The sequence below is a fragment of the Arvicanthis niloticus genome, chromosome 15 (assembly GCF_011762505.2).
Source record: "Arvicanthis niloticus isolate mArvNil1 chromosome 15, mArvNil1.pat.X, whole genome shotgun sequence".
Lineage (NCBI taxonomy): Eukaryota > Metazoa > Chordata > Mammalia > Rodentia > Muridae > Arvicanthis > Arvicanthis niloticus.
This window is the reverse complement of record NC_047672.1, coordinates 11,301,494-11,322,779: the sequence shown is the minus strand read 5'-3', so window position 1 is coordinate 11,322,779 and position 21,286 is coordinate 11,301,494. Positions and strand designations below refer to the sequence as shown.

At 42.4% G+C, this 21,286-nt stretch overlaps 1 protein-coding gene and 1 non-coding gene across 3 annotated transcripts in view; both read right to left on the bottom strand.

The window, feature by feature from the left end:
• Positions 1–21,286, bottom strand: part of Jazf1 (JAZF zinc finger 1) — a 300,929-nt gene that overhangs the window by 243,927 nt on the left and 35,716 nt on the right. The gene's annotated exons all lie outside the window — the stretch shown is intronic.
• LOC117721121 (small Cajal body-specific RNA 20) lies at positions 4,396–4,532 on the bottom strand. Its single transcript, XR_004608390.1, has one exon.

Genomic DNA, 21,286 nt, shown 5'->3' with positions numbered 1-21,286 from the left:
AGAGGGACTAAAGGCTACTAGAGAGCAACCAGAACTGCCCCACACACTCTTCTGGGGCCTCAGGAGTGTTTTCATGATGCTTCCATACAAGACCGCTGCAAACAAAAGTCTCTACTTCTACACATCCCGTTTCCCAAGCCACTGTAAACCAGGCAGTGCTAGGTTCCTGCATCCAGGAGTTCTTTTTGTTACCCTTATAAGGCAGTGAGTTCACAACCCATTTTACTGAATTACAAAGCTTTCAGATGTGAGGTAACTTGACTAAACTCTAGGTACTAAGTCAGTAGCAGGCAGTCTTTCTAGTACTTTCTACAACACTACTAGCACTTGCAGGGATGCTAGAGAAAGAGGTATCAGCTGATACTATCTTCTCAGCCTAGGAGGCATACAGGTAGCGTTTACTGCTGAAAGTAACTAGAGCCTCCTCTCTGAGATGCACAGCCTTCAACTCTACAGGGCCTCCGGAGATCTGGGGTAAAGACAACCCTTTCAGTTTACCTAGCTAAGGGCTAGAGATTGTTTTGAAATTCTGAGTTTTCTTTCTAAAAATCTTTGTTCCATGGGTCTTGGGTGCTCTGTTTCCTGTTCTTAATTTTTCTTTTGAACAAAAGTTTAAATCCCCAGGAGCAGAAGCGAAGGGTGATGGGAAGATTAATGTCAGGGACAACTTTCCACAGAGAGGGCCACTGAAGCAAGAGGCCAGTGAAGCGCCCACAGGGGACTTCATGACTCCAGCTTGTAGCCCTCCTAGATCTGGCTGCCCTCCACCACCTAGCCACCACCTGCCATATTTACCTTCTGCAAGCATGGGCATCCAGCCAGGTTGGAGAAACCTGCTGTCTGGATTGAACACAAATACCTCTCTCATTTTCCAGCCTAAACCCAACCTGGAAACTAGAGCCCACTGCAGCCTCCAGGCAGGCTCCTGTAATCTCTGCGGTCTGCTTGCTGTTTTTTGTTGGTGCGGAAGCTGCTCTTGTAAAGTCAGAATGGTCCAAAGAAGTTTGTCCTTGAGCATAGAAGATCTGTGAGTTTGAGCTTGCTTTCTCCAGGGAACAGACCACACACAAGCACTCCAGGCCAACGGGGCAAAACACAGCCAATTCCAATTCTCCTAGTGACATCCTGGAGACTCTACTAGATCGGGGTCTGGAAGCACAAAACAGAGACCAGAACATGCTCTGCCTTTGAAGGATTGGGTCTGCTATGGGACCTCATGAGGTGACTGCTATCAAATGGCTAAGTATAAACACAGGCAAACCTGATGCTAGAAAATGGGATGGGGGCTACGGTGCCACACAGTGATAAGAGTGCTTTCCCAGCATAGCTGAGGCTCTGAATTCAATACCCAGTGCCACGAGGAGAAAAGGAGGAGGCGATGAGAAGACGTACAAGTGGAACTAGGAACACTTCTCCAACAGAGCCTTAGGAACTGGGCCTACAGCACAGATAGCTATCTTCTAGGCAACAAAGCAGAGGCGAAGAGATGCTGCAAACAGAAAACAACTCATTTGTGGAATTCGGAGTCCAGGGAGTAAAGAACAGCCTTTGTGTGTGAGGGAGGCGTTTTGTATTGTTACCATGCTCTCTAAGAAACAGGAGAGTCAAGGGAACATTGAAAATCAGGCAACGACATGATTATGACTGGGTTGTACTTTTGTTTCTGACGTAGTTCTGAAAGACATGCTAAGAATGGGCAGGAGACTACATCCGTACCATGCGGACAAGATAAAGCACAGGTGTCATATGTAATTTTAAATGTTCTAGTAGCCATATACAAGGTAGGAAAGAAGTAATTAGTTCAATAATACATTTTAAAGTCCCCAATCCAAACTGTTATCATTTAACATATAGCCAATATCTTTAAAATTATGACTGAGGTAGTTTATAACCTCTATTGTACTAATCTTTCTATAGCAGGCACTCTCAAAGCACATCTCAATTCAGGCAAGCTACATTCCAGTAGCCAACAGCCCATTGTGGTTAGCGGTTACCAGCCTCCACAACACAGCGTGGGAAAAGAACACGCATGTCCTAGTCAGGTACTGTAGCCCATGGTCCAAACAGATCAATTTCAGGTTAGAATGCCACTGAAGTGTAGTTTAAAAACATGTAACTTCATGTGACATGAAACTGGTGGCAGGGGGTTGCCTGGTAATGAAAGGCTTAGATGGAGATGGGGTGGGATGACTAGGGAAAGGCGTGGGGCGAGCATTCACCCAAGCTAAGAATGTGTGAGAAAGCCATACTTGCTAACCAAATTATAATTGTAGTTTGAAAAGATGTGTCCTGCATGGGTGGATAGTGTTTCTCAGAAAATGTAGTTTTGTCTATAAGATTTCCATTATTATTTAATTATGTGTCTCTATATGCGCATATACACATGAGTACATGTGACCATGTGACCAGAGATGTTAGATGCCCCTAGAGCTACTGGAAATTGAACTCTGGTCCTTCGTAAAAACAGTATATGACCTTAAGGGTTCCAAAAGATTCAAGTGCCACCAGGTACAGGTTACCTCCCTCTGAGTTACTGTCCATGGGGGTCCCTGAGAATCCCAAACAATATAGGCTACTGACATTGCTCTTGCTTGCCCCTAGAACTAGACAGTGGATGAAGAGCAAAGAGAAAGCTAGGTGGAATTGCCTTGGAGCTTCCCTGTACTGGCTAATGTTCACAGTGCCTATGTAGGCTGTGTGGAGAGAAAAGGCATCCTTGGTTTCACTTAGCTATGAACCCTCTCTGCTACAATACCGACCTACAATACAAGATACGAATCCTGGAACAACAGCTGCATTACTGTTTGCGGCACAACCACTTTCTGCTTAGACTCGAGGCTTGTTTCATGGAAGAGAAAATGTTTGGTTCTATAAACCTGGCCAAAAGCCTGGGAGGCCGCAGGCCCTTGGGGGGAAGAGTCTACTATTCTTGTTTCTCCATGCAGATACAAGAAGATATATGAACATGGTCAGACTTTGCCTCCTTTCTACATCAAAGGCAGCAGCCTACATACCGTATTTCAAACCTTGCTTTTTATTCAATGACTCTGCTCGGAGCTCTTTCCAAATCAGTGCAGAAAGCATTTCCATGTTCTCTGTAAATTGCCACGCAGTGTCCTACTGCATAGCTGGATTATGGTTTACTTATGTATCTCTTCACTAATGGATCCTTGAATCACTTCCAATGTTTTCTAGGACAAACAATGGTCTGGTGGAAAACCTCCGTTCTGTACCACTTTATATGCATTCAGACATATCAACAGGAAAGCCTGTCAGTGCCAGACAGGTCAAAGGGTAACTGCACATATCCTGAGAGGTACAGGCAACTCTGCCTTCACCAGGGCTGAGGCATCTGTGTTCCCACAGAAATACAGTGCAGATGTTCCCCATCAGGCCAATGATACAACTGTCCTTCTAAAAAGTGCTAGTCCTTCATGCTTCAATTCACATTTCTCTGACTTCATGGGTAAACACTTTTAGATTTAAAAGATGACAATGCAGTTCTGTGTGGACAACTGGCTCCTGTCACTGGCCTCTTTTCCTCCTGCCTGGGGAAGGGTGCTCACACTCATCTGGAGGTATGTTTTCTACAGACAGGGTTTTCATAGGTTTTGAATGTGTTTACTGTAATTTTTTACCATGTAAAAACTTTTAAATTGAATCAAATTTACTTATTTATTCCTTTTATGGCTTTTGAATTTTAAGTCCCAGATAAAAATCCCTTACAGTTCAGGACTATAAAGGACATTGCCTGTGTTTTCACAGTTTTTTTTTTTTTTTTTTTTTCATTTTAAGCAGGTACAAATACATAGTCATAATTTAAAATCTTTGTTAAAAATCTCAGTGTTGGGCTGAAGGTATAATGTGTGAGGCCCTGGGTATGATCCTAAATACCAAGCCAGTTACACATAAAAATTTTCACTTTTTACAAGTGAGGTAGATTGAACATTTTCTATTCTTATTCTGACTTTTCTCATCTGTTTTTCTTTGTCAGAATTCTTTCAAATAACCATTAGTCATCATATTAAAGGAATATAGCAAGTTGGAGTTTATTTGAACAGTGTGAGACATAGACTCCACCTCTGATATATCCAGGTCAATACTCACTAGGCCCAAATACCATACATAACACATGTCCCTGCTGACTGCTGACAGTGACATCAGTTCCCACACATGTCATGACTGAAAATAAGGTCTCACAAATGCAATTGTGTCTGTGTACCTGTTTTCGAGTGAGTGGGTGAGTCTAATGCTGGAGTGTAGACATGACAGAGGTAAAGACATGCTCTTCAGCTCTTTCTGGGATGGCCACACCGTGTGATACTTTACTCATCCTGTCGCCACCACAGCACTGAGCCTTCCTTTTTGTCTTTCTTGTTCCCCTCCCTCACAGGCGAATGTCTGAGGTAGGAAAATGGCGAACCCCACTCATGGCCATCCTTATAATAATCCACAATTCTCAGCGGCTGATCTTGGCTTCGAGCCCTGCCTGAGGAGGAAAGGGATCCCCACAGTTCAGCAGACAAAGGTCCTTAGCATTAAACCTTTCAAGCAGAGACACAGATTGTCACTTAGAAGCTTATAATTTGGGAACACTATATTATATTCACAATTTATTTAAAGGGAAAGAAATCCAACATAAAGCCTGAAAAAACTCTTATCAATGACAGAATTCATTTATATCACAACTGCTATGGTATTAGAATCATGACAAAGAAAGGAGAGAGAAAACAGGAAGCTGAATTCAAAAATGCTTCCTCTCATTTGGAAGAGTACAAGGATTTTTTGAGATTTCACAGATAAGGAAAAGACAGAGCGCTATGAATGTTACCATCCTTGCCAATCTTTCCCGCAGTGTTCCAATTTTAGACTAGAATGCATGCTGCAAAACAGGCACACATGATTTTGACATTCTCAATTATTTCCACTCCCCACAGTCTCTTGAAAGTTCAATGGTGCTAGTAAATTAAACCCCAAGTCCACACATTTCTAAGTAACAAGGTCTCCTGCTTACTTCCTATCTATATGAAACTCAGGGCTTCTCTTAGCCTCCTCTGGCCAGTGGGCCCCCTGCCGGGGGAAGTTGGTACATCCTTGTAGTGAGAAAATAGAAATACAACCAACAGTCTCTACAGAACAAAATACAATTACCCAACTACAAACAACTTGGAGCTGACTGGTAGGGTCTAGAAGTCATATATAAACCTGTGAGGTGTACCATGATGTATGAATGTGACCGTTTCCACACAAGCGCCGTGTCTGTATCAATGCTACTCTTTCCTGTGGCCCACATGCAAGGAGGGAGGTGTCATCAAACTTGCATCCTCCCACTCATGTGCACTGAAATGACAGCCAGTGCTCACCTATGCTTCCTCTGTCTCCTAAATGTGAAAGGCCATTGTATTTTTTCTTTAAGCTTGAAGAAAAGTCAAATCTAACAGAGGTATGGTGTGTCCATGTGACCAGTATCTAAGGTCTCGTGAAGTCAAATGTAACAGAGGAGTGCTGTATACCTGCAGCCAGAATCTAAGGCTTTGTGTTTATATGTTTTCCCCTATGGGATCTGGCAGAACACAGATCCTGTTTAACTGAGCGAAATACAGGAACCCTCCTGCATCAGGTTAAACACTGTACTATTCAGACAGCCATCTCATACTTCACAATTAAATGTATATCTTCAACATGTAATCACCCTTCTGCGTTGTGGTCATCTAGGATGGCTGAGTCCAATGACTGAAGAAGCTGTCACAATTTTTCTCCAAGCTGGCTTGAGGCCTATAGGTTGGACAGGAGCCAATATTCACATGGAAAGAAAAGGTTTCAAGACCAAAGAATATTTTTTTGTATTCATGAAAAACTTCGAAATAAAAGGATTTTAACCTAGCAGCAAGCCACCAAGTGGGGGCTGCTTATTTCTGCTTAATTCAATGAATTATTAAAATCAGGGAGAAATGAAACCATTTTAAGCTCCAATTTTAAATCTGCAGCTAGCATCTTCCTTTGTGAAAGAAATGAAAGTGTGTCTAGCCGCGTGAGCCCTTCTGCCAGACTCATGCCTTTCCTCCCATTCTTCTAGGACAGGACATCTTCCACCTAATCTGCCCGCGCAGCCTACCACATCTGGAACATCCTCTGCAGCAGCTCATGGATTATATGACCCTAGTTCCAGAACTTACCACAGTGACCTGGGTCAGGCTGACAGGAACTGGTGACCCAGACCCAGGGCTAGAGCGCTTTCATGACTCTTCTTCTGCAAATGGGATTTGTTCCTGTGATCATGGTGACATCAAGACAGAGAGCCAGACTTAAGGGGCCCTCCCAAATATGCATGGAAGAAGACACAGGCAGATGGCTGGGCCTAAGACCTTCATGAGGCCTGTCTTCCGTTACCTGTCTTTGGGTCTGAACAGATGAAACAAAGTCCCATTTCCTTCCAGTAGCCTCATCTAAAGCAGCAGCTGGCCAGCAGGGTCACACAGTGACAGCATCAGCTGGCCAGCAGGGTCACACAGTGACAGCATTCGTTGTTTACGGAATCATGCTTTGACTCAGTAGCCCCTGCAGAGGTATGGACACAAGTGCATCTCCATATGGCCAATCAAGTAAGGTCAGAAAAAAGTGGCTCCAGGCAATGTCCCAAAAGGACAAAATAATAAAACCAGGAAGAAGAGTAATAATACTCTCTATGATCAGATCTGACCTGAACAGAGAAGCCAATCAGACTTCCTGCTTCCTTTCTGGCCATCTCCACCACTGGCCACCAAGCAACAACTGAACAGAGTGAATGAGAGTTGGCAACATGTGATATGCCTGCTATTGTTTGATAGTTTCTTCCTAAAGTTGTTGATGTTCTAATCCTTGTGCCCCAGAATGTAACCCTGACAGACAGAGCCTTTCAGAGGTAGTTAAGATTACGGCAAGGCCCTTAGGGTAAGCCCAAATTCAATCTGAATTTCAAGAGATTGAGTCTTGGGGAGACTACAAGCAGGCAGAGATCAGAGGTGGGAGGACACAGTAAAGTGCAGCATACCCGAAAGCTAGGAGAGTGGTTTAAGGAGGGAGTCTTGGATACCAGGGCAGCCATCGCTCATTTAAATACTGTCCCTGTGCTCTTGAGAGACCAGAATGGGACACTTCCTCTCCCCAATGCTTACAGTCCTACAAGGCACGGTGATGCAGAGGGGGCTAGGCTGGAATTTTACTTCACAGATACTTTTAAATTCTATGTTCTTTGTATTTTATCTTCAGAACTCAAACTCCAAAGATATGAACCATAAAATACAAAAACAGATTTTACTTTGCCTTCTGGAGCTTGGCTTTGTGTACTACCACTAACTAGGCTAAAGAACCAGATGTGTCTGTGTGTATCTTCCAAATCAAGCTTCAAACACTGTAAAACCCATGTGAATAGCAACCAATTTTGTCTCTTAATGAGCATTTTAGCCAGATCGATACTACAAAACATCAAACTGTGAAGTGCTGCTACTACTAAATGTAACCACCCAGTTGACTGTTCAGAAAGGAACAATAGCAGCTAAAAGAACATTTGTTATTCAGAAGAACGGAGGCATCATCTAAAATAAAGTCACAAAAACCAGAATGCATTGCATGAAAGACAGAACCTGGTATACAAACCATGGGAAGAAAGAACAACATAAGATGCAGCTGAATGCGTAATCAGCTGTCTGTCACGTTCTGAATCGTGCCTAATATTCTAATTATTAGCCTCTATACAGAGAAAGGGCAATTATGGAGCAGGGAAGATTGCTTTAATTTTTTTTGTTGTTACTCACAATTTGGAAAGCCTTCACAAAAATATGACCTAGCAGCCACAAGCTATAAAGGAAAAGAATGATCAACAGTGAAAATTCAGTTTTCCATCCTGCGACATTAAAAAGGAAAGGCTTTGAAGCTGTATTGACAGATATGACTAACAATTGTAATCTCAGAAATACGTGTAGTAAAACGATAATTTGTCTGTCACCATTTACCAAGGAGAGAAGCACAGCACACGTGGCTCAACTGTGACGTTAAATGAAAGCAGACAGAATCTGATTGTCAATGAAACATGGAGCATTATTAATTGGTTTCTTAGCAACAGCCAGGCTAAAATTACTTAACATGTCTGCTCAATCAGATGCAAATTTGAGTGTTATCCTTTAAATGTTGATTATACTTGGCCTTTTCAGATGCAAATCCAATGTATAAAGTGAAAGTAAATGTTGACAATGCTCATACAGAAAGATCCCCTGATTAACACCATTCTGGTGTGAGCAGCCTCACTGAGGAGCTGTCTGGTGGCCATCTTGTTTACTGCCATCCTTAGCTTGTCCTGCACCAGGACTGCTTCCAATGCAGAGGAAGCATTCTAGACAGCCAACGACATGACACCACTGGGCACTTCTGAGTCTCACAGGAACTCCATGGGAGATGGATGATGCTGTCAGGGTGCCATCCCATTTCAGGTCCACTGTGTAGAGCCCAGGGGTCTCAGCACCTTCTTCTCTTCCTTTCTACCCTTTAAGTCCTTCATCACTGCAGAGTGCAGGAGGATGTTCTTTACTGTCATCTGCTTTGGCTTGCTAGTTTCCCAAATAAATATTTTTACTTACCACAATAAGAGAACCCTGAGTCACTGGGTCTTCTGAGCGTCAAGCAGGCAGATCTGGGTTTGTCTGTAGATGTACCCCATTCACAGAGCTCCCAGCCCCTCAGGACTCCTATAAATGATGGCATTTGCTCACTTCACTTACTCATGCAACAAATGTTTGCTGCACACTTACTGTTTGCTAGACAATGACCTAGGTGCCAGACACAGTAGTCAGAAAATGTCCCTACTGTCACTCCACTACAAACAAATGCATACACAATACAAAGAAGTAATGTAAGACAGAGGTGGAGGTGGGGCTCACAGGCCACTTGGGATGAAGGTACCCATCACACAGACTTTAAACACAAAAGAGCAAGGCAGGCATAGGTGGGGAAAGCAAATCTACACCCAGGATAAGAAACAGCACAGAGCAGCAGAGGCCAGAGAGCTGAGTGTGAGGAACACAAAGGGGAAGGCGATGCTACAAGAACAATGGAAGACTGAGGTTAGTCAAAGCAGACCACTGTGAAGCTCCTCCCTCTGGATGTACTGCAAGAGTGTAAGACTAGGCAAAGGTCTGCTGCACAAGAGAAGATAAAGGCAGGGGTCCTCATGGGGGTGAGGAGATATAGCTAGCTCCAAAGGTTCTTTCATTTTCAGGTCAAAGTCCAATGTTCTTTGATTTGAAAATCGTCCTGGCCAAATGGAATCCAGTCTTGAACTGACTGCTCCTAAAAGGAGGTAGAATGTATTTCCCACCCAAAGCTCCCTTGCCTGTGACCTTCCAGAGGTTGGGATTAATGAGGAGATTAATGTTCAAAACAATGAGTCAACACTCTAGGATATCCTAAGCAGTGATCAGCAACTTGGGGAATATATTAGAGAAAGTTTGGAAGCCTGCTTTTACGTAGTTAGCGTAGTTGACAGCTGCATAGCAGATCAGAGATCTCACACTGATGCTGTGAGAGCTCAGTCACGGGCAGATGGACAGATGGACTGATGGGCAGATCCTTCTCTGAAGCACACCACTTGTCTCAAGTCAGGCCTTAGGGTCCTGAAGCCTCTGAGGACTTAACTGAAAATGCCCTTTACCAAAATGTGCACCCTCAGGATGGGATGGCACTGGCGGCTTGTCGGAGGCACACAACTGCAAGGAACTTATGGACCTAGGAGGACCAAGGTTGGAAATAAGAATGATAGTGAGATTTGCAAGAAGAGAGTTTTGAGATTCTAGTATATGACACAGCATCTCTCCAGGTTTGCTTTATGAAACTCTATGTTAATCTTACAGAGAAATTCCACTGACCCTTAACTTATCCTGAGGAGCTAAGGCAGTGGTTCTCAGCCTTCCTAATGCTGTAACCCTTTAATACAGTTCCTCATGCTGTGGTGACCCCAGGCCATAACATTATTTTTGTCGCTATTTTACAGCTGTAATTTTGCTACCGTTATGAGTCATAACGTAAATATGTGATATGTAGGACATCTGATTTGTGACCCCTGTGAAAGGGTCATTAGACCCTCAAAGGGGTTAAAATACACAGGTTGAAAACTACTGTTCTAAAGAACAGTGCCAGAAAGGTGCCAGAGTTCTCAGTACATGGTTCCTGGTCCAGAGGCACCAGCAGTCCCAGGGAACTGTTAGAAAGTACAGCATGTTCACAGGTCTGGCCTCGGACTTAGGAAACTCAAATTTTGGCAACAGAGTAAAAAAATCTGCTTTTTAACAAGCCCTCCAGGTGCTTTTGTTAAATCTGAAAACTGCCTGCCATTATAGGCTAACTCAGTAAGATGGTGTGTCTCTGATCTTAAACCTAGCACCAGTTTGCTGCAAAGTTTAATCAACAGGAAACCAAAGATTGAAGAGTACCTTCCACAATATGGCTTGCATTCAAATTGTCTGAATTCCTTGACACAATGACCTTTCAAAAGAACCAACCACTCCGAACACAAGATGCTGACTCACTAACTTCTTTGGATAACTTATCAGTCTAAGTAGAGGTTATTCTTTGAAAACTCAGGTTTGAGCAGGCCTCTGAGAAGAATCACTAAGTCCTCTGTTCTGATCCAAGGCTGTTTTCCATGAGCCTTCTGCCAAGACTGCTGAATTCCATCTGGAAGAGCAGAGCTTCCTGGGCTGGACAGAGGACAGATTCATAAAGCAGGGCCTCTGTACGGAGTCCCTGAGTATTCACTGAGTATGTGATCTAGCCAACATCTGAGAGAACCAACCACTCACTTGTCTGTTAGTATTTCTGACAATAACAGGATATGAGACAGATGCACAGTTGTTATAAACCTTTAAAACAAACAGGACACCTAGAAGATGCTTCAGTCCTTACAAAGGATGGGAAATCTCAGATCAAAGGGTGACTCTCAAACTGTAATGCCGAATAAAAATGCAGACTGGGGGAGGGTCTCAATATGAAGCACTTTGATTGAGTTGGTGCTGGAGGAGGGGCATGAATGTGCTTTTTAAACTATGCTTAAGAGATTAAAAATCTGTATTTAAGCTATCAACACTGTTCCTTCTGCAGTTCACTGTTCAGGAGCTTTACTAGAGGGTAATGAAAAGATTTATTTATTTTTTTTATTTTTAGGGAAATGAATCAATATGGTAGCAAAAAGAACAAATTCCCCCTTCTCTAAATGTATGCTAAAGCAGTCTTCATTAAATGAATATTTAACCTTTTCTCAATACAAAAGTTAAGCATGATCACTATAAAAAATCAAAAAGGAATGTAAAGAGATATAATATAAAATACCCACCACTTGGTACATTATATTTTCTAGAGAACATGCTGGCCCTAACACACACACACACACACACACACACACACACACACACAATGGGAACAGAATTCAGAAAAAAGTATACAGAGTTTTAAAGTTTTAAAAAGTATATATGTGTTTTTTAATTGTTAACATTATTAACTATCACTCCTTGAGTCTTTTAGATATAAATGACAGAATGATAAAAACTTTAAAATTAAGAAATTGAAATTCTATTTATATAGCTAGCATATAAGTACAAATATTTGTGCCATTTGTAGGAGTATGCTAAAAATCTGTTTTTTTTTTTTTTTTTTAATAAAGCAATTTGGTGCTTATAAATTTTAGGTACTTTTACTAGTTGAGTGAATGCATGCACATAGAAGCAGTTACCTAGAGAATAAATTGATGTAAGCTTTGGCATTTGTGAAACTTACTAGACCAAAGTTTTCTCATTAAATCCAAAGGGAACCAAAAGACCACTGAAATGAACCAGACTCACCCCTACCTGCTTAACATGCCCATGGAGTCTATAAACAAATTCTTTCAACCAGAAAATAGTCAAAAAATAAGCTAATTTTACAGAATGCATTCACCACAACCCGAGAGCTGAATTCTTGGAGATTTATAAATGAGGCACAAAATAAGTGAGTTTAGTTACTGCCTACCTACATCCATATTCCAAGGCTTGCAATGGCTTCAGCATTTAGCTGTTGCTGGAACACAAGATGCTAAGGAACAAACTGTGCTTATTAAGGGTTGGGTTAGGGCCGAATGCAGCAGGACATGAATGAAGTCTATGCATTCTCTAAAGCAGGACTCGCGTGTCATCACAAATCATCTCTGAAAATGGGTCTCACTCCCCCTTCCTCTGTGTGTTTGTCTTCCACAGTACTCCTGTACTCATAAACACAAGAGAGGACAGAGAATATCAAATACATGATGTTAGCTAAAGAACAGGGACAAATGACTGTCAGGAATAATGAAGCTAGATACTCTAGGAAATTTGTCCTTTGAGAATGACAGAACATTATACATATTATCATCTCTTTCCTTTTTCCCTATAGACAACAAGCAAGACAGGCAGACATCTGGTCCCTAAACTAGCTATGACATGTAAACTGTCAATGCACAGATCTTCCTACTCATAGCACTAACCTCTCAAACCTGGGACATTTGGGACAGATATTGACACATAAAACATTGGTAGGACACCTTTGATCATAATGCTCCTGTGATTAGTAGCTTCGTGGCTAAAACATCTCTTCCTTGGAATCCCATGGAGAATATATATAATTTTCCTTGCATAGATGATGAAATTGAATGTAAAAACAAGTGAGTTACTGGCCACCTGATTAACATTAGAGAATACTAATTAGGGTAAGCAGTACGTGGTGGTCTTGGCTGAAAAGACAGAAACGGATTCATTAGGGAGGAGGAGGCAAGGCTCAGCTCGTTTATATTGACCACAACATGAAATCAAGTGTTCCAGAACCAGAACTCATTAAAAAGTGCAGAGAGAGAAAAGTGAGCTGAGACTGTTTTGCTTAGAAGCTTAAAGACTGTTGGAAACAAAGTATCAGGATACCCACAGTTTAAGGGAAACCAGAACTACCCATAAAGATTTCAAAGGAGTCAACTTCAAGGACAGGGAAGGATTCGTGAGGGTGGTAAGGAGAGGATTAAGTGGAAGTTATAAAGTGAAATTAGTGCAAAGGCAGTCTGAGCTACACATCAGGAAGCAATTTCCAGCTCTAATTTTCATTAGGAGCACAGAATGATCTGTGTAGTGATGACCCTTCATCATGACCATTATTTGAAATTACTGGCACTCACATGCATAAACAGAGTGGAAATTAAATATAGACATGGAAGAGAGAGCACTGTGACCAATTTTTTTTTAATCTTCCAACTGCATTTTCCAAAATAAAATACCCCAGTATAGTAAGCTTTCAATTTACAGTATTCAATTACAATGTATTTGGGGAACCACTACTGACTTCCATACTCACCCCTCGACATCTCTGATCCCTCCTGCTTTCTGCTTGGCACTACACAACTCCGCACTCTGTTGCAAGCAGAACTTTTAGGAGAATCTGAGTGGAGGAAAGGAAGTGGCCACTTCTTCCACTACAAGAGCATGCTCCCAAGCCAACCCGTGGCTTTCCCCTTTTCCAAAGAGACCCTCCCCTAACATTGTAAAGGCTTTGTTGTCTGTTTTGTCAGCCTACAGAAGAAGATTCATTTGTTCTATAATCACCCTTCAAAGATGCAGATTCTTTTCTGTGTCAGCCAGATTCTATCAGTAATTTACACTATGAACCAGACTGGCTGTCTTGAAGAAATCAGAGTTGTTAACTATGTAGTGGGAAAAGAAATGGTGGGAGCCTGAAGGAGTAAGATGCTGCCTGGCTGTGAGTTGACCTTGTGCCTTAGATACAGACAAGTGAAGAGAAACAGGGACACATGCTGTGTTTTGCTTCTTCAAGTCTAGCAGGATTTCAGGACCCAGAATTTAACCCAATGCTAACACTTTAGTTGACCTTACTGTTGACATACACAGCTTTTTGAAGAGAGGGGGTCAGGTCAGGAACTTATGGTAATAACTCCCTTTTGTAGCCAGCTAGGCTCCCCTCAAACCTGACAGTGACCTTAATTCCTTGACCAAGCCAACTTGTTCCTACCTTAGGCCTGTGCACTCATGTCTTCCCTTGCACAAAACAGCCTTCTTTCAGAGAGTTCTTCCTATCACTCTGGTCTTAAAATAAATGTCACCTCTTCAGATGGGCCTTCACTGAGCCAAACCAATTCTGCCCACTTGCTACTTAGAAGCAAGTGATTTCCTTTCCTTTCCTTTCCTTTCCTTTCCTTTCCTTTCCTTTCCTTTCCTTTCCTTTCCTTTCCTTCCCTTTCCTTCCCTTTTTCCCTTCCTTTCCTTCCTTTCCTTTCTTCTTTCCCTTCCCTTCCCTTCCTGCACTTAAAGGCCTACTGGGAATGCTATCTGTGATTCACCTGTGCCCCTTGCTAAAATCCAGATGTTATAAACGCAGGCTACAGTCTTAGGATGGCTGCAGTCTACCCTCTATGTGAACTGTCCCTGGACATGATGAGTTATTCTGGTTACTGGTTGTTCCACCTGGAAAACCATGTGGGACATCACTTCCTTTGTAGCTTGGAGATATCTCCAATATGAACAGCACAAAGGGATAGACAATAAAAATCTCCAACCTGATATCCATGGCTCTAATTCCCAAGCTGGGTCTTTTTTTTTTTACTATTCTCAGCTTACCAGTACTTCCATTCTCAAAGACCACCACAGAGAAGCCACGCTAAGTGATTATTTCTGCCCAAATGTGCTCACTTCGTCAGCTGAGAACATGCTCCACAGTGACAACACAGACTGCACTGCCCCGGGTCCTCGAATCTGTGTTTGTGTGTGTGTGCACACACATGCGTGAGAATTGTGCTTACAGTATATTTTCCAATCCATTTTATACCAACTGTTCTTGTTGGTGGTGGTGGTGGTGTTGAGTCAGATTTTCTTTTTGTATCCCTGGCTGTCCTGAAACTCACTGGGAAGAGCAGATCAGTCTCAAACTCCAGAGATCCACCTGCCTCTGCCTCCTGAGTGTTGGGATTAAAGGCGTGCGCCACCATGCCTAGCTGTCTTCTATTTTGTATTATACTTATCTATATTTAAATTTTCTCTTTTTGGTTCTTTGTGGCGTGGGTTTCATGTCTATTCCTTTTACCTCCAAAGTGTTTAGTATTGAGCTTTAAATGAACACATAGGTACTAATTCCATTATGATCTGAAATGAGATGAAATAAAAGCTATCTGAAATGAAAGCTATGAGTTGTCTGGCGTCCAAATAAGTAGCAGTTTTCCTAAGGACTAACTGTGTGTGGTGGTTAATTTTTACTGCTACTCCAAACGGACTGAGAAATACTTAGGAGATTTGTAAGTTATATGTCTGGTGTATCTGTGAGGCTTTCCCACAGAGGATTAGGTCGTGAAGGTGCTGACATAATCAGTGGTTTAATCCACTAATGGATTAGAAATTTCAAAAGATTCCAGAAGTGGGGTTAGAACTGTGGAAGATGGGGGCACAGCTGGACAAAGTAAGTCACTAAGGGTAAACCTTGGGGTACTTTTTCCACACTTCCTTCTTGCTGCTTTGCTTTCTGTCCTCCATGTGAACATCTCCTCTCCCTGAATGTTCTCACAGCCAACATGATCTGCCTCACGAAGAGTCCAGGATCAATGAAGCCAAGGACCAGGACTAAAATCTTTGAAACCGTGAGCCAAATAAAAATGCCTCCTTCTTTAAGTTGTTTTTTTTTTTTTTTTTTTTTTTCTATGAAGTGTGTTGTTTAAGTAGTTAGAAAAGTAACTTATACGCTGGGTTAAGTTGCAGGAGGCAGTATTATCCTTAGATAGTAACATCTTAAGTTACCACTGACTACTTTATTTTATTTTAAATTATAGACTTTTAAACATAAATACGTATATGTTGCACTGCCTACACATAAAGATATAGGTCTAAGTGAAGATCCAAGACTGAGATTGGATGTGGAAAGCTGTAGCCCTGAAGCTGTGTTATCTTAAACTGAAGACCACTTTCTCTTCAGCAGGCTGAAACCTCAGGAGTGTGCTGACACTCTGAACATGTAGAAAGAGCAGACAGAACAGAAAGAGCAGCGTTTGCCCCACAGCACAAAACACACCGTTGAGCACCAAGGGGGTTGTTGTATGTCACAATTCTCATATGCTTTACAATCATTCCTACACCAGCTAACTGCTAATAAGAGCACAGAGCTCCCTGCCACAAGCCCACAAACACATGTTCCTTGGCTATTTTAATAAGAACTGGCCCAGGTTTATAGCAAAATAACTTGACTCAGGACTTTCTGCCAAAAATTTCATCTTGTAAGTGCACCCAGCCACAGCCACACACACACACACACACACACACACACACACACACAATTTTAAATTTTAAATTATAGACTTTTAAACATAAATACATATATGTTGCACTGCCTACACATAACAATATAGGTCTAAGTGAAAATCCAAGGTATGTTTTTGCAAGAACAGGGAGGATATATTTTCAAGGGCAAAAGACATCTTCAAAATAAACAATTACTTTTAAATGTCTGATCAATAGGAAATAACAAATAAAAACTAATTTCAGAGTAAGGGAAAGTGACATTTCCAGCAGCATTAATAACAAGCCGGTGTCTTGCAGGTATGTCTGCTGCTGGAGGAGGCAATCAGCGGCCTCGCCCCTGATCTTCCTGCACTGATGGCCTGTGCCACTGTACCAGTTCTTCTCAAGGAATTCCATGTGAATTTCTACAAGCTGCTGAGGTTAGCAACTGCACAAATATTTTCTCAATTCTCTGCTTCACCTTAGGGGAGGGCTGTATCTCATATTTTCAACATTTATGAATAGCCTTGCAATCCAAAATGCTGTTCTGAAAGTCAGAAATATAATCACATGAGGTCCCCAATTCTGAGGGCCTGTGAGCATCTTGTGCTGTTTTGTATTTATGATCACATAACCCTCACAACTCCTTATAAAAGGTATTATTCCTATTTTGTGAATAAAAAATGAAACACAGAAGTTAGGTTTAGTGTCTGGAATATTCACAGCTAAAGATAAACAGTAGACATGGCATTCAAACACTCTTCCTATTGCTGACACTGGATCGTTTAACTGTATGGAGCTTTTTTTCCTGCTCTTATGATCTCTACATGGGAAGTTAACCTTCCTGGAGAAGGACACGAGAGAAACCTCCTGGATCTAAGGTACATGACCAATTATGCTCCTGGACGCAGTGGGTATTTAGAATCTAGTGGGAACTGCATCTCAGCTGAGGTTAGGCTGGGCTGGATGGTATGGTTGGACAGCTCAAATCTACTATGTTTACTGAGCACCTTCTGTATGGTCACCACTTCTAAATAGGACAGAATTTCACTTAGCGTGATTTTCAGTGCTGCGGATAGAACCCAGAGCCTTATGCATACCAGGCAAGCACTCTATCGTTGAGATACATATCCAGCCTACCATGCCGCAACTGCAGAGATTACGGTAGTCTTCATCCTCATCCAGTTTACATCATGGTTAGGGAGCGAGACTAGTGAGATAGTAAGCAAGTACTCGACAGAGTACCTATTGGAGTACTTATTGGCAAGTACTCATGGTTCCCACCTAAGTACTGATTGTTGAGGCACAGGGACATGTCTGGTTCAGCCCACACTGAAGAGGGATTCCTTAAGAAGCCATGAGAGGGCAGGCAGAGAGAGGTGAGCAGGTGAGCTGTGGGCTGGGTAACTTGGTCGGGTGAGTCTTTACTCTGTAGTACGTTCTGTATGAAAGCACTTATTAACTGAAGCCTTTGAGTGGGGCATCCCAACGCTATCTTATAGGCAACAGTTGAAGCATGGGAAGTGTAGTGATATGCACAGAGTTGTACAGCAGTTAAGGTAGTGAGCCTGTGCTTCTGAATCTCAAGCCCTTAAGGAATCACCCCTGCACCCTGTAGGGTCATTAGATGCAGTAAGTTTCTGAAAACAGAAGGGAAAACCCAGGACTAGGGCATACTTGCAACAGTATGGCAAGAAGAGTAAGGTGGAATGTTTGCACCTTCAGATGCTGCTTCTCCTCAACTTCTTACCACCCTCACAACACAGGGCATTTCTAACAAGAAGGCAGAGGTCTTCTGGAACTAGCAGTCTATCTGAAGTGACACAAAGAGCCTTGGCTACCACTTCTAGTCTCCTTATGGTATTTGTCGCAGCCTCTCAAGCACTCTCTTGATAGTTCCTTTCCCCCACAAATGAGGAGACTTGATAAATATATTTTCATGACTCAGGTGGCTGCTTTCCCATTGGTGCACCCCACTTTCCACCTATGCTGCTTCTCAGTCGTCACCTCATGAGTGGTGTATGCTGTATAGCTAGGAGGGACTGGGTGACAAGCAAATGTATACTGTGTCGGGAGCAAGGGGATGTGACCATTCTGTTAATCAGACTCTATTTGGTATTAAATGTACTTTTCAGTTTCTAAGAACATGCTGCATGTTAACATATTTATTGCTGAAGTTGGATCTTGAATGTTTTCCATGGGTCCATATTGTAAAGGTCTGGTATCTAGTCCAAGGTGTAATGACAGTACTGGGACTTTCAGTAGTTGGGCCTGGTAAAAGGAAGTGAATTGAGGTATTATAAAGAGGATGGTTGGAGCCCCAGCCCCTTTCTCTCTTGTTTCCCAGGTACCATTAGGTCAACAGACATTCTCTATTAACTCTCTCACCAAATGGGCTACATGACCATGGATCCAAAACAGAACACATCTACCATGAACTGAAACCCCTTACACTGTGAGACCAAATAAACTTTTTCCTACATGTTGTTTCAGATGTTTGTCATAGTAATGACAATGTGATGATCAACAGAATCATCACAACATTAGGTACAGAAAGAACTTTTACTCAGTTTTCCAACAAGAAGAGCAAGGCATAGGCAGGGTATATACCATACCCAAGGGTACATAAGGGCAGCCAAGATGGCAGGATTCAGTTCTATAATCTTACCAGAGCCAAGTCTTAATTATTACCTTCTCCTGCTAACTAACTCTCAGGAGAAAAAGTGGGACAACTCATATTCCAAACGTTATCTACTAGCTGCCCCAGAGCAAGTAGGTGTAACGTCTTTGTGAGCTTAAGTACTTATTACAGCAAAGAAACACAATGTAATAAAAGAAGCATGCAAAACATCAGTACTCATAAACAGCACAAAGACAACAGGAACTTATTCCTAAGACTGAAACGACGTTTACCAGGCAAGTAAAAAAGGTGCAGAGAACAAGTTAATAATGGCCCAGACAAAGACACAGTTTCATATCTAACCTACTATTAATTAATTTATGTATTGCCACTAGGGAGGAGGCAGTCAGTATTAAGTTCGATCAAATGTGGAGAAGCATCAGTATTGCTGTGACTGTTAGAACCGTAATTACTGAGTTCCGGTGCCTTCCTTATTCACATTTTCAGAATGCTTTGCTGTTCGCCTGCCACAGCATCTTTTGACAGGCCTGACAAGCTTCTCAGAGACTAGGACACTCCTCAAAGAGAACAAAGGCGATCTGATTTGTAAATCCTGGCAGGCTTCTGATCCAAATCTGGTCTCCAAAGAATATCTGCCTCCTGTCTCCTTCCAAGGGTCCCTATGTTATACCTACACTTTCAAGGAGCACAGAAGAAACTCTGGCCAGCAAGAGTGGGATGCTGGCTGAAGAGCTGCAGGGCCCTAGGCTCAGGATAGCTAGCTTACACTGTGAGCCGTGTGACTTTGTACAGAGGTACCCGCGGTAATAGGAAACAGCACATCAAAGTACATGAACTGGCTGTCTAATTAGGTTAAGATGGAATGGAAGTGAAAGGACGATTACTGCCCTGCTTCCAGCTCTGACTATCTCTCAGGGTTCTGGACCTAATCTTCTTAGGTTGGTACTTGAGACAAGATCCCCACTGTCCACAGTTATGCCTGATGCTACTTAACAGTTTGTCACTGAACATTGATTTCTTTTGCTCTTGCCCAGCTTCTGAGTCTATGTTCACAGCATGGGCAAAATTGTCCAGAAAAAGACCCAGGAAAATCTTGGCAAAGCCTGTACCTCTCTTCCTTAGTACCAAAGAGTCTGGGCTGGTCATGGCAGAGCTCAAGTGTTCCCCACAAGATCTGTATGGTGGATTCCTCCAAATGTATTTTACTTGACTACAGGGTCACTATGGACCAACAGTCAAATATGCCTGGTGTCCTTATGAAAGAGAGATATCTGGACACAGCCATGGCTCCAGGAGAGAACCACGTGAAGACTAAATTGTGCTGCCTAAGACCAAGAGCTTCAACGACTGGGAGAAAACCTGCAACAACATGTCTTCCTGACTCCTTCAGGGCAGCATGGCCTCTCTGCACCTTGATGTTTCTCTTTAGTCTCTAAAACTATCAGAGAACAAATGTCTAACATTTAAGCCAATTCATTTATGGATCTCTTTAATGACAGTTCTGGGGAACTGCACCCTTAGCATCCGTTTCACAGTTGACCTGCACAGGATAATCCCTTCATTTCACTCTGTTTACTATGATCCACTAAGGGTCAAGCCCAGACTGAAGGGTGAAGATGATGACACTGCCCCTAAAGAAGGCCAACGCCCTCGGTGGGGTTGCAGTAAGGTGGTTCTGGTGTAAAGGAGAGGTGGGAAGATTCTTTCTGGAAAGTTTTCAGGAAAGACTGTCTAAGGTGAGTCCTTAGCAGCTCCAGTTTCTATGAAGGCTGAATGATAGCACACTGCTGATGGTCCAGAACACGGAGAGAAAGTAAGGTGCCATAATATAGTAAGAGTCCCTGGGTACAAAGATACTGATCCCAGCATCCTTACTGCCAGCCAGAAGATGTACTCACCAGCCTTTGCCACTTCTCAGTGATTCTGACTGAGAGACCTGGGGTGGGGACAAACATATGTGCCCCTAAATGTCCTAGCAGTGGGGTTAATATTCAGCCCCCACAGATTTTGTTTCAGCTTCATAGTACTTCTCAAGCATGGCACACACAGTAGATGATAGTATGCAACGTAATTAAAGTAGAAGCAACTTGGCAACGTCTATGTGGGAACTGTGGAAAATACCCCTATCTGTTCTTTGTATCACTGCAATGATACAAAGAATACAATGGAAGGCACTGAGCAATTTTGAAATCACTGAAATGATATTTACAAAGGAAGCTATAGGACTGGTGTTCAAATATACTTTGAATTGTTGAAAGTTCTGTGTGGTTGTAAGAAATCTCAACTGTTTAACACAGAATGAACCACTGACCACTATGGATGCCTAATAGCACTTGTGACCCTCACTTGT